The sequence below is a fragment of the Oncorhynchus tshawytscha genome, linkage group LG15, assembly GCF_018296145.1.
Source record: "Oncorhynchus tshawytscha isolate Ot180627B linkage group LG15, Otsh_v2.0, whole genome shotgun sequence".
NCBI lineage: Eukaryota > Metazoa > Chordata > Actinopteri > Salmoniformes > Salmonidae > Oncorhynchus > Oncorhynchus tshawytscha.
This window is the reverse complement of record NC_056443.1, coordinates 4891596-4904881: the sequence shown is the minus strand read 5'-3', so window position 1 is coordinate 4904881 and position 13286 is coordinate 4891596. Positions and strand designations below refer to the sequence as shown.

At 43.4% G+C, this 13286-nt stretch overlaps 1 protein-coding gene across 3 annotated transcripts in view; it reads left to right on the top strand.

Annotated features, from left to right (window-relative positions):
* Positions 1–13286, top strand: part of LOC112214183 (synaptotagmin-1) — a 254392-nt gene that overhangs the window by 48805 nt on the left and 192301 nt on the right. The gene's annotated exons all lie outside the window — the stretch shown is intronic.

Below are 13286 nucleotides of genomic sequence, written 5' to 3'. Positions count from 1 at the left end.
TTCTTACTGGTTGGTAGGTGATCAAATACTCATGTCATGCAATAAAATTCAAATTAATTACTTTAAAATCATACTGTGATTTTCTGGATTTTTGTTTGAGATACCGTCTCTCACAGTTGAAGTGTACCTATGATAAACATTACAGACCTCTACATGCTTTGTAAGTAGGAAAACCTGCAAAATTGGCAGGGTATCAAATACAGTTCTCCCCACTGTATATCCGTCCTGCCCTGCCTTTTTAAAATCTTCGAAAGTCACATTTAAGAAACAGATCACGGAATATTTTGAATCCCACGTACCTTCTCCGCTATGCAATGTGGTTTCCGAGCTGGTCATGGGTGCACCTCAGCCAAGCTCAAGGTCCTAAACGATATCACAACTACCGTCGATAAAAGACAGTACTGTGCAGCCGTCTTCATCGACATGACCCAGGCTTTCGACTCTGTCAATCACCACATTCTTGTCGGCAGATGACTGCCTTGCCTGGTTCACCAACTACTTCTCAGACAGAGGTCAGTGTGTCAAATCGGAGGGCCTGTTTTCCAGACCTCTGGCAGTCTCTATGGGGGTGCCACAGGGTTCAATTCTAGGGCCGGCTCTTTTCTCTGTATATATTAATGATGTCGCTCTTGCTGCTGGTGATTCTCTGATCCACCTATATGCACACAACACCATTCTGTATACATCTGGCCCTTCTTTGGACACTATGTTAACAAATCTCCAGATGAGCTTCATTGTCGTACAGCACTCCTTCAGTGGCCTACAATTGCTTTTAAATGCTAGTAAACCTAGCTAAATGCATGCTCTTCATCTGATCGCTGCCTGCACCCGCCCGCCAGACCAGCATCACTACTCTGGGTGGTTCTGACTATGTGGACAACTACAAATACCTAGATGTCTGGTTAGACTTTCCTTCCAGACTCACATTATTCATCTCCAATCCAAAATTAAATCTAGAATCTGCTTCCTATTTCGCAACAATGCTCATGTTGCCAAACATACCCTCGTAAAACTGACTATCCTACCGATCCTTGACTTCGGCGATATCATTTCTCAAATAGCCTCCAACACTCTACTCAGCAAACTGGATGTAGTCTATCACAGCGCCATCCGTTTTGTCTCATACGCCCCATATACTACCCACCACTGCGACCTGTATGCTCTCGTTGGTTGGCCCTCACTACATATTCGTCGCCAAACCCACTGGCTCCAGGTAATCTATAAGTCTTTGCTAGGTAAAGCCCCACATTATCTCAGCTCACTGGTCACCATAGCAACACCCACCCGTAGCATGTGCTCCCGCAGGTATATTTCACTGGTCATCCCCAAAGCCAACACTTCCTTTGGCCGCCTTTCCTTCCAGTTCTCTGCTGCCAATGGTTGGAACGAATTGCAAAAATCACTGAAGCTGGAGTCTTATATCTCCCTCTCTAACTTTAAGCACCAGCTGTCAGAGCAGCTTACCGATCACTGTACCTGTACACAGCCAATCTGTAAATAGCACACCCAACTACCTCATTATTTACCTTGTTATTTATCCTCTTGCTCTTTTGCACCTCAGTATCTCTAATTGAACATCATCAACTGTACATCTATCACTCCAGTGTTAATGCTAAATTGTAATTATTTTGCCTCTATTGCCTATTTATTGCCTTACCTCCCTACTCTTCTACATTTGCACACACTGTACATAGATTTTTCTATTGTGTTATTGACTGTATGTTTTTTGTTGTTGTGTGTAACTCTGTGTTGTTGTTTTGCCACACTGCTTTGCTTTATCTTTGCCAGGTCGCAGTTGAAAATGAGAACTTGTTCTCAACCGGCCTCCCTGGTTAAATAAAGGTGAAATAAAAAAGGAATAATGAAAAAGGGCACAGGCTTTACCATAAACATACTGATGGATGCACTATGGAATATGGGATGCATTGAGTAATAGAATGCAACGCCATAGAAAATCATTGTGGATGAATGACATGATAATTGAATGTAATCGCGTGTCATTTAGTCGCTGTAGGGAAGTCTCAACCTATGAAGAGTCCTAGATAGTATATGAGGTTGTTCACCCAAGCATAATCATCTTTGGCATGATGAGATCCTCTGTACTGTCCTGTACTCTTGTAAAGCAATAAGAAATTAGTCCAGCAAAGTTGAACCACATGGCCCTATACTAAGAGGCCTGGATCGATGCGATGGTCGCCCTGCTCATTCTTATGACAGTTACCCTGACCTGTCAGCATTCATACCTCAGGGTGGTGACGTGACCTTCCTGACGCAGAGGCCGGGGTTGTGACGAAAGACAGGGGTGCAGGAGGTAGGGTCTAGAGTCTGTCCAAAACCCCTGTGCCCTCCTCCCTCCTCCCTCCATCCCCCTGCTCTGCCATTGGCTCCGGTGTGAGTAGTGAAAGGTCATCCTCTGCTGTCCTGTATTATCTGCCCTTTCTGTTCAGCCAAGATCCCCCACTGCTCTCCAGCCTGCTGTCTCTGTGCCCTGAACCACATAGCCTCCACCAGTCAGACATGAGATTAAAAACTGTGTCTGTCTGTCTGCACACTGTCCTACTGTCCATCCTTCGGTCTCTCTGTCTCTCTGCCTCTCTGTGCTCTGCACCACACAGCCTCTTCCAGGCAGAGATGAGATTCAACACTGTCTGTCTCTCTGCACACCGTCCTACTGTCCGGTCTTCTGTCTCTCTGTGCTCTGCACCACACAGCCTCCACCAGGCTGAGATGAGATTAAACCCTATTTGTCTGCAGTGTCCTTCTCTCTCTGGTTATAATTTCCCATTTTAAACAAACATGGAGCTTCTCTAATTACCACCGAGCCTGATTAGCAGTGTTGAACCACGGAAAATACTTTAATTACTTCCAGGTTGGCACCCACTTTTTTGTCTCAATGGCAAGGACTCTGGCTCTCTTTGTATCTCTATTTCTTACCTCTTTTCTTACCTCCCGTTTTATCCCCCAACCATTACCTCCCTCTCTCTACCCCCCCCACACACACTCCCTCTGGTGATCAGTTATTGAAGTATTATCACAATGGGGCTGCCAAAGGCTTGCAGTGATCAGGATGTGTCTAGCTACCACACAGAACACAACACGACAGGCTTCCAGGCACTGAATGTCCTATCCATGTTTTTGGCAGCGGTACAAATATTTGGCAAGATTAAGTCTGATGGATTACTTGCAGTCCTTAGTTTAGCACCAATAGTCACTAGACACAAAATGACAGCACAGTAAGAGCCTGTAACTGTTCACAGCTCCTTAATCGGATTGCACATTTCTTAATTAATCCATGCTAACAGTCAAAACAACAACAGAGTTATTCACAATGTGAAAGAATGGTTACATAGATTAGTCTGTAATCACCTCTCTCCAGGCATACATGTGTTGCTTTCTTACTAATGTAATCACCTCTCTCCAGGCATACATGTGTTGCTTTCTTACTAATGTAATCATGCTGCTTGAACTAATTAGTTTGCAAAAAGGTTTTTTGTACTTAAACCAAATTGTTATGATAAATCTTGAAAATAAAACAATTCAGCTATGAAAATAGTGTGTTGCAATCGCTGGCGGTCATAAAGTAGCAGTTTCCCTCTCTCTCTCTCTGCTCCGTGATTATGCATGTAACTGGCACAGAGTGAGTTATTTATATTTTGGAGTGTGTCGCCCCACTGCCATGATGTATCGCCTGATTGCCACAACTGTTTTTCTGGGTCAGACAGAGCACACACACACACACACACACACACACACACATGAACAAAGTGTATATTTCTCACCTCGATGCTCCTCTTCCTCCCCATCTAAATATAAACGTGACTAACGGCGTGGCGATAGTGCTCACCCTCAGTCAAGATGGAGGACCCCCCTCCTTCAGCAGTCCCTCACACGGCCTAGCAGGGCTGTTTTTCATTTGCTAGATCCATGTTGTTTTCTAACCGTCATTAATCAGTGCAGTGTGTAAAGCACCAAGTCCCATTTACACCTGAGCTTTTTGTGTCTCTCTGCCAATGACAGACAGATAATTATCGTTGTCTGTGAATAATGCATAGGTAATAAACCTGGTGCTGCCAGCTATCGTTTGCCTCTTTCAGTGGCCCCAGGGGAACCTGTCAGATGGGTGCTCGCCTTGCGGCTGCCTGCATTGCCAGGCTGGAGCTTGGCATGGCCCCCAGCCACCCCCCTCTCTCTGCACTAGATGGCACAAAGGCAACAGAGCAGAGGTGCACTATAATCTTTGCAACAGTGGGCGTAAACATTACGGCAGCCAAAATGTCTATTACCTTGTAGTCGAGATCAATATGACAAATGACTGGGGAAAATAGAATTTGGACTCATGTAGTACATTAGGCAATTCAAGCACCGCAGATGTGCCATGCAAAGGCAGCAATGCTTTGTATTTCTCATCAGGTTTTCTCACATAGACCTATACATTCTACTCACATACTCACATACTCCTCATTGTAATTACTGTGGGCATTCTGGTAATCACCTGTACCAGCGAGTGTAGCTAATGACTGTTGACTCATGCTTGTTCTGTCTCTTTAGAAAACTAGCAAGAGCAGTTGCGAGTAATTTAGCATAAAATCAAATGATGACAGTTTGAATAGGATGAAACCACATTTACCTACAATGTGTTAATACACCCTCTGTAATTGAATTTCAATAACAATACTGAAACAAGCCAAGACTCACAGCAGAAAGCAGTAGGTGCAAAACATGCTTCAGTGACTCCACACTACAGTGTATGATAAATCACTTCCTGTTTGTCATTAACATACAGAATGTGACCTCCGCCTAATCCCTAAAGTGACCATATTATTTTAGGTACCAGGGACAATATTAGGAACGCCTTCCTTGAGATGAGTAAATGGCATTCCCGCAGAGCGCTGAAGTGTCATCCGGCCCGGGCTCATCACGGCCTTCCCTGTCACCACGGCTAACGGCGTTTGTCACCCATATCAATCATCCCACCTCTGCCGCAGTTGCCTCATCGGTCATTGTTTCAACGTTGAGATTTCTTTCTTGCCGTCTTCATGAGCACCATCCATCACACTCAGAGGAGCTTTCCTCCTCCTCTCCACCTCACAAGTACAGAGAAGATAAAAGGAGGAACTACTTCTCCCTACTTCTGTGTAGTTCTCTCTCTTATATTTTTTCGTACTGTAGGCTGTCTTTGTTTTTCACCTTTGAGCTCCTTCTCTCCCCGTTGGGAGTCCAAGTGTTAACTATTTTGATCACTTAAATGGAGTTTTCCTCAACACACATGGGAAATGGACTCTTGTCACTTTTAGTAAGGCGATTCAGGTAGACACAATATGTTGTTCATCTCTCTACCTCCCCTCTCGTCTCTCTCTGGGGTGACGTGTGCTTATTTCCTGTCCTGGCAGAGGGAATCGGCCCCTGAAGGGAAGATCGAAGCAGGGGGAGAATAAGGCCTCAGTGTCCCCTGTCACTTTGTGTTTTAAGAGCTTACATTACTGTTAATGTAGTGGGGCTTCAATGGAGGAGCCTGCGGGAGATATTAGCGCTTAGGGCTCTCTGGGCCCAACTTCAATTGGTTATTGATTTCAGATCTCAATGAAAAAATACAACTCTATTTTGGGCTTATCAAGCTGCGAAAACTAGATATCCACAATATTACAGTTTATATTGTGGATATTGGCTGCTCTTCTCGTGAAGGATTACAATTCTTTCTGTCTTATTTTCTGTCGGTTCAATCAAGGTCACAGTCAGCAGATATCAAATGTGTCAGCAAATGCAAGTTAAAAGCCCTGACCTGGATCAGATGGGAAAATCAACCCAGTTGCTAGTAAATCAAATCAAAGTTTATTTGTCACGTGCACCGAACCCAACAGGTGTAGAGCTTACAGTGAAATGCTTACTTACAGGCTCTAACCAACAGTGCAATTTTTAAGTTAAAAAAAGGTATTAGGTAAACAATAGATAGATAAAGAAATAAAAAACAACTGTAAAAAAGACAGCGAAGAATAACCGCAGCGAGGCTATATACAGTAGAGACTATAACAGTGGCGAGGCTATATACAGTAGAGACTATAACAGTGGCGAGGCTATATACAGTAGAGACTATAACAGTGGCGAGGCTATATACAGTAGAGACTATAACAGTGGCGAGGCTATATACAGTAGAGACTATAACAGTGGCGAGGCTATATACAGTAGAGACTATAACAGTGGCGAGGCTATATACAGTAGAGACTATAACAGTGGCGAGGCTATATACAGTAGAGACTATAACAGTGGCGAGGCTATATACAGTAGAGACTATAACAGTGGCGAGGCTATATACAGTAGAGACTATAACAGTGGCGAGGCTATATACAGTAGAGACTATAACAGTGGCGAGGCTATATACAGTAGAGACTATAACAGCGGCGAGGCTATATACAGTAGAGACTATAACAGTGGCGAGGCTATATACAGTAGAGACTATAACAGTGGCGAGGCTATATACAGTAGAGACTATAACAGTGGCGAGACTATATACAGTAGAGACTATAACAGTGGCGAGGCTATATACAGTAGTGAGACTATAACAGTGGCGAGGCTATATACAGTAGTGAGACTATAACAGTGGCGAGGCTATATACAGTAGTGAGACTATAACAGTAGCGAGGCTATATACAGTAGCGAGACTATAACAGTGGCGAGGCTATATACAGTAGTGAGACTATAACAGTAGCGAGGCTATATACAGTAGCGAGACTATATACAGTGGCGAGACTATATACAGTAGTGAGACTATAACAGTGGCGAGGCTATATACAGTAGTGAGACTATAACAGTGGCGAGGCTATATACAGTAGCGAGACTATAACAGTAGCGAGGCTATATACAGTAGCGAGACTATAACAGCGGCGAGGCTATATACAGTAGCGAGACTATAACAGTGGCGAGGCTATATACAGTAGTGAGACTATAACAGTGGCGAGGCTATATACAGTAGCGAGACTATAACAGCGGCGAGGCTATATACAGTAGCGAGGCTATATACAGTAGCGAGGCTATATACAGTAGCGAGACTATAACAGTGGCGAGGCTATATACAGTAGCGAGGCTATATACAGTAGCGAGACTATAACAGTGGCGAGGCTATATACAGTAGCGAGACTATACACAGTAGCGAGACTATAACAGTGGCGAGGCTATATACAGTAGCGAGACTATATACAGTAGCGAGACTATAACAGTAGCGAGGCTATATACAGTAGCGAGACTATAACAGTGGCGAGGCTATATACAGTAGCGAGGCTATATACAGTAGCGAGACTATAACAGTGGCGAGGCTATATACAGTAGTGAGACTATAACAGTGGCGAGGCTATATACAGTAGTGAGACTATAACAGTGGCGAGGCTATATACAGTAGTGAGACTATAACAGTGGCGAGGCTATATACAGTAGTGAGACTATAACAGTAGCGAGGCTATATACAGTAGCGAGACTATAACAGTGGCGAGGCTATATACAGTAGCGAGGCTATATACAGTAGCGAGACTATAACAGTGGCGAGGCTATATACAGTAGTGAGACTATAACAGTGGCGAGGCTATATACAGTAGTGAGACTATAACAGTGGCGAGGCTATATACAGTAGCGAGACTATAACAGTGGCGAGGCTATATACAGTAGTGAGACTATAACAGTGGCGAGGCTATATACAGTAGCGAGACTATAACAGTGGCGAGGCTATATACAGTAGTGAGACTATAACAGTGGCGAGGCTATATACAGTAGCGAGGCTATATACAGTAGCGAGACTATAACAGTGGCGAGGCTATATACAGTAGCGAGGCTATATACAGTAGCGAGACTATAACAGTGGCGAGGCTATATACAGTAGCGAGACTATATACAGTAGCGAGACTATAACAGTGGCGAGGCTATATACAGTAGCGAGACTATATACAGTAGCGAGACTATAACAGTGGCGAGGCTATATACAGTAGCGAGACTATAACAGTGGCGAGGCTATATACAGTAGCGAGACTATAACAGTGGCGAGGCTATATACAGTAGTGAGACTATAACAGTGGCGAGGCTATATACAGTAGCGAGACTATAACAGCGGCGAGGCTATATACAGTAGCGAGGCTATATACAGTAGCGAGGCTATATACAGTAGCGAGACTATAACAGTGGCGAGGCTATATACAGTAGCGAGGCTATATACAGTAGCGAGACTATAACAGTGGCGAGGCTATATACAGTAGCGAGACTATATACAGTAGCGAGACTATAACAGTGGCGAGGCTATATACAGTAGCGAGACTATAACAGCGCGAGGCTATATACAGTAGCGAGACTATAACAGTGGCGAGGCTATATACAGTAGTGAGACTATAACAGTGGCGAGGCTATATACAGTAGCGAGACTATAACAGTGGCGAGGCTATATACAGTAGCGAGACTATAACAGTGGCGAGGCTATATACAGTAGCGAGACTATAACAGTGGCGAGGCTATATACAGTAGCGAGACTATAACAGTGGCGAGGCTATATACAGTAGCGAGACTATAACAGCGGCGAGGCTATATACAGTAGCGAGACTATAACAGCGGCGAGGCTATATACAGTAGCGAGACTATAACAGTGGCGAGGCTATATACAGTAGCGAGACTATAACAGTGGCGAGGCTATATACAGTAGCGAGACTATAACAGTGGCGAGGCTATATACAGTAGCGAGACTATAACAGTGGCGAGGCTATATACAGTAGCGAGACTATAACAGCGGCGAGGCTATATACAGTAGCGAGACTATAACAGTGGCGAGGCTATATACAGTAGCGACTATAACAGTAGCGAGGCTATATACAGTAGCGAGACTATAACAGTGGCGAGGCTATATACAGTAGCGAGACTATAACAGTGGCGAGGCTATATACAGTAGCGAGACTATAACAGTGGCGAGGCTATATACAGTAGCGAGACTATAACAGTGGCGAGGCTATATACAGTAGCGAGACTATAACAGTGGCGAGGCTATATACAGTAGCGAGACTATAACAGTGGTGAGGCTATATACAGTAGCGAGACTATAACAGAGGAGACTATATACAGTAGCGAGACTATAACAGTGGCGAGGCTATATACAGTAGCGAGACTATAACAGAGGAGACTATATACAGGCACCGGTTAGTCGGGCTGATTGAGGTAGTATGTACATGTAGCGTTGAAGTCGGAGGTTTACATACACCTTAGCCAAATACATTTAAACTCAGTTTTTCACAATTCCTGACATTTAATCCTTGTAAAAATGCTCTGTCTTAGGTCAGTTAGAATCACCACTTTATTTTAAAAATGTGAAATGTCAGAATAATAGTAGAGAGAATGATTTACTTCAGCTTTTATTTATTTCATGCACAAAGTAGATGTCCTAACCGACTTGCCAAAAATATAGTTTGTTTTCAAGAAATTTGTGGAGTGGTTGAAAAACAAGTTTTAATGACTCCAACCTAAGTGTATGTAAACTTCAACTGTAGGTATGGTTAAAGTGACTTTGCATATATGATAAACAGAGAGTAGCAGTAGGGCAAAAGAGAGGTTGGCGGGTGGTGGGTGGCAGGTGGCGGACACAATGCATATTGTCCGGGTAGCCAAGGTGCGAAGGCACCGATTAGTCGGGCTAATTGAGGTAGTATGTACATGGATGTATAGTTAAAGTGACTATGCATATATGATAAACAGAGAGTAGCATTAGCGTAAAAAAGGGGTTGGGGGAGGGGCACACAATGCAAATAGTCCGGGTAGCCATTTGATTAACTGTTCAGGAGTCTGGTGGCTTGGGGGTAAAAACTGTTGAGAATCCTTTTGGTCCTAGACTTGGCACTCCGGTACCACTTGCCATGCGATAGTAGAGAGAACAGTCTATGACCAGTACTAACTCTAGTACCAGTACTAACTCACAACAATGATGTTGAAGATAGAGTAGGTGATGAAAGTTCCTATTTTTCTCCATTACAAGCCATTTTGGTTGCTTCCTGGTGGGCGTCAAGGCCAGTCAGCGCAGTTTGTGATTAGCCAATCACAACCATTTATTTAGCCCTGTGTTTGTGCATCTGTCTCAAGAGGTTTTAACCCTTTGAAGAAAATAGTCTCTCAACCTGAACCGTCTCTGTAAATCGGAACAATCCAAGAAATAGATTGAGGTGTTGTTTCGTTGGGAAAACGCTCAGTGGCTTAGCACTCAGGGGAGGACATGGAAGAAAGAATTGACCAATCCTACAACGTCCTTCTTCAACTGTGGCTGTAAGACCATGGCTGGTTGTGTCTACTGCCTTGTGGGAATATATAAGTTGACTGCTCAGTGAACAAAACAGCATAGAGTTCATCAATACAGTACAAGACACAGGCTAAATGTATGTGTGGATGTTGAGGATTGGAGTGTGTGTATGTGTACAGTATTAGTGTACAGTATGTGCACGAGGTTTACAAGGTTGTGTGAAAACTTGAGGAAACCTGCATTGTGACATAAGATGGTTACACAACTGCAAGAAGTGGTTGTTGAATATGCATACACAGCGCTCTCCCACCTCCCACTTACCTACCCTTTACACCCCCCACCCCCCAGCGCAATCTTCACATGCAAATGCCCCAGTCTGTGGGTGGGCTGTTGCTGTGGCAAACCCGGGAACAGAAATGACATTTGCATGTGATTGAGGAGGACCGGGTTCCCAGTAGGACTGTGTTACAGTAAATAAGGACAGTCAGAGGGGGTCGTGATTGCACACTTCCCTTGTGCACTTCAAACCACTCAAAATTACAGCTTCCCTCCCCGCCTGCGAGGGGGCGGCGGCGCTATCTTTTTAGGGCCGTCTCTGAGCTGTCACCCACTGGAGTTAACTTCTGACACTGCAATTGCAGAATAACTCAACGGGTAACACAGCCTCTGGTAGGGTTGTGAAGTACATTGTTGTGGTTGTGACATGGGTATTTTATGTCTTGATATGAGTATGACTCGTCATTGGTCTTTACTACCTGAAGTGGCCATGGTGTGCATTTTGAAAATACAGTGGAAATTCTAACAGAAGTTTTGGAAAGGTGAACTGTAATGAGGTGAAAGTGTCAATGAACACTTTTATGATTAGACCGTTATTAGGAGAGGAATTAAATCAACTAGCTACTTACATCGCTTAAAGGCCCAGTGCAGTCAAAGACATGATTTTTCTGTGTTTTGAATACACTATGAGGTTGGAATAATACTGTGAAATTGTGGAAATGATAATACCCTTTTAGAGCTGTTTGAAATGGTGTACATATCCCAGAAAAGTTGAGAAATCTTGCAACTATTACCTTTGATGGAAAACGTAGGAAAACTGAATTTTGAAACCGTGGAGAGGGAAACACCTATCAATTTACTGGAAGATTACCCTAATTAATTATTTCATGATATCGCAGTTCACATATTTACTACGACTAGGAGAATCCTGTTTCAAATCATATGAGAAAACAAATATTCAACTTTATTTGGAAAGGAAAACCAGATGAAGTTAAAGAGACATAAACTATTGCAGCATAAATACTGGAGGCTGAGACAGGAGGGGTCGGGAGACACTGTGGCCCCGTCTGACGATACCCCCCGGACAGGGCCAAACAGGCAGGATATAACCCCAGCAACTTTGCCAAAGCACAGCCCCCACACCACTAGAGACAGGAAGATCACATCATATTTGTATATTGAATTATTTCTTATTGTTGTTGCATTGCCAAGAAGGAACCTGTAAGTAAGCATTTAGTTGGACATTATAGTCAGCCAGTTTGTGTGCTATCCTTCCTTCCCACAGATGCACACATACACACACTAACACGTACACAGGCAGTGAACCGAACACCATCAACATCCCCGTCCAGCACAGAGTAGTTTGCATGACGCAACTAGATGGCTTTATGTAACATCATAGCATGTATCTCTCCTGGAACTGGAGCAGAAGAGCATGTGAGACTTATCAACACTGGAGTCTCTCTCTATCTCTATCTCTCTATGTCTTTATTTCTCTCTCTTTCTCTCTTCTCTCTCCCCCTCTTTCTCTCACTCTGTTTTTTTCTCTCTTGCTTCATCTCTTTCTATTTCTCTGTCTCTCTCTCTCTCTCTCTCTCGCTCTCTCTTTATCTCTCTGCCAAGCCTGCTCAATACGTATTGACATTAAATCACATGAGCACAATGCACGCTTATAGTTCACATCCTTTTATTCTACATTTGGAAATGTCAAAGAACTGCTACCTGTGTATGAGCGTGAACCATGATGAGAACTTCTAACACGAGTCTATGGCTGGTTACATTTTCATTAGACACTAATGAGCAATCAACGTGATTTTTCTGAAGAGACGTCCGCCCGCAGTAGCACTGCTAATTACGCTTTTCTTCTAACTGCATACAGTAGATGCTAATGGAGATAAGATCAGCAACACTGGGCCTATTGGGCTGTGGCTGAGCATGGCCCGAACTGAAGCCATTGTTTACCAAGCATTGATAATTAATGTAATGTGGCAATGGGAAATTATAGTCTTCATTTTGCCATTTCCAATGGACATTAAGTCCCAATTAAGACTTGGAATTGAGCATTGTGAAATGAAAGGACTCGTCTGACATTGATTATATGCATGATAGAACGCTGCAGCTGAACCAATCAGATATTCCAATTGCAGAATGAACACGTGAACATGCCAGGCATAATAATCAGCTGTGCTTGACTTGGAATGAAATAGGTGCCGATACTGTTTATGTTTAGGTGCAGGAACTCCTCACTACTTTTGAGCTAATATTCTATAAGAGGTGCAGGAACTCCTCACTACTTTTGAGCTAATATTCTATAAGAGGTGCAGGAACTCCTCACTACTTTTGAGCTAATATTCTATAAGAGGTGCAGGAACTCCTCACTATTTTTAAGCTAATATTCTATAAGAGGTGCAGGAACTCCTCACTACTTTTGAGCTAATATTCTATAAGAGGTGCAGGAACTCCTCACTACTTTTGAGCTAATATTCTATAAGAGGTGCAGGAACTCCTCACTACTTTTGAGCTAATATTCTATAAGAGGTGCAGGAACCCAAGCAGAAGATCATTTGAGGTGCCGGTCCTCTGGTGAGCTCCTGCCCAAATCAAGTACTGATAATCCGAGCAATTAAAGCATTTTGCATATAAAGCCCAACAGAACTCTTTGTCTGTTCCCGCAGTAGTGAATGCACAAGTTAGCCTATAGTGTGTTAATGTGGTTTTCTATGTACAGTGACATTGGGTGTGATGAATGGCGTCTAAAATACGA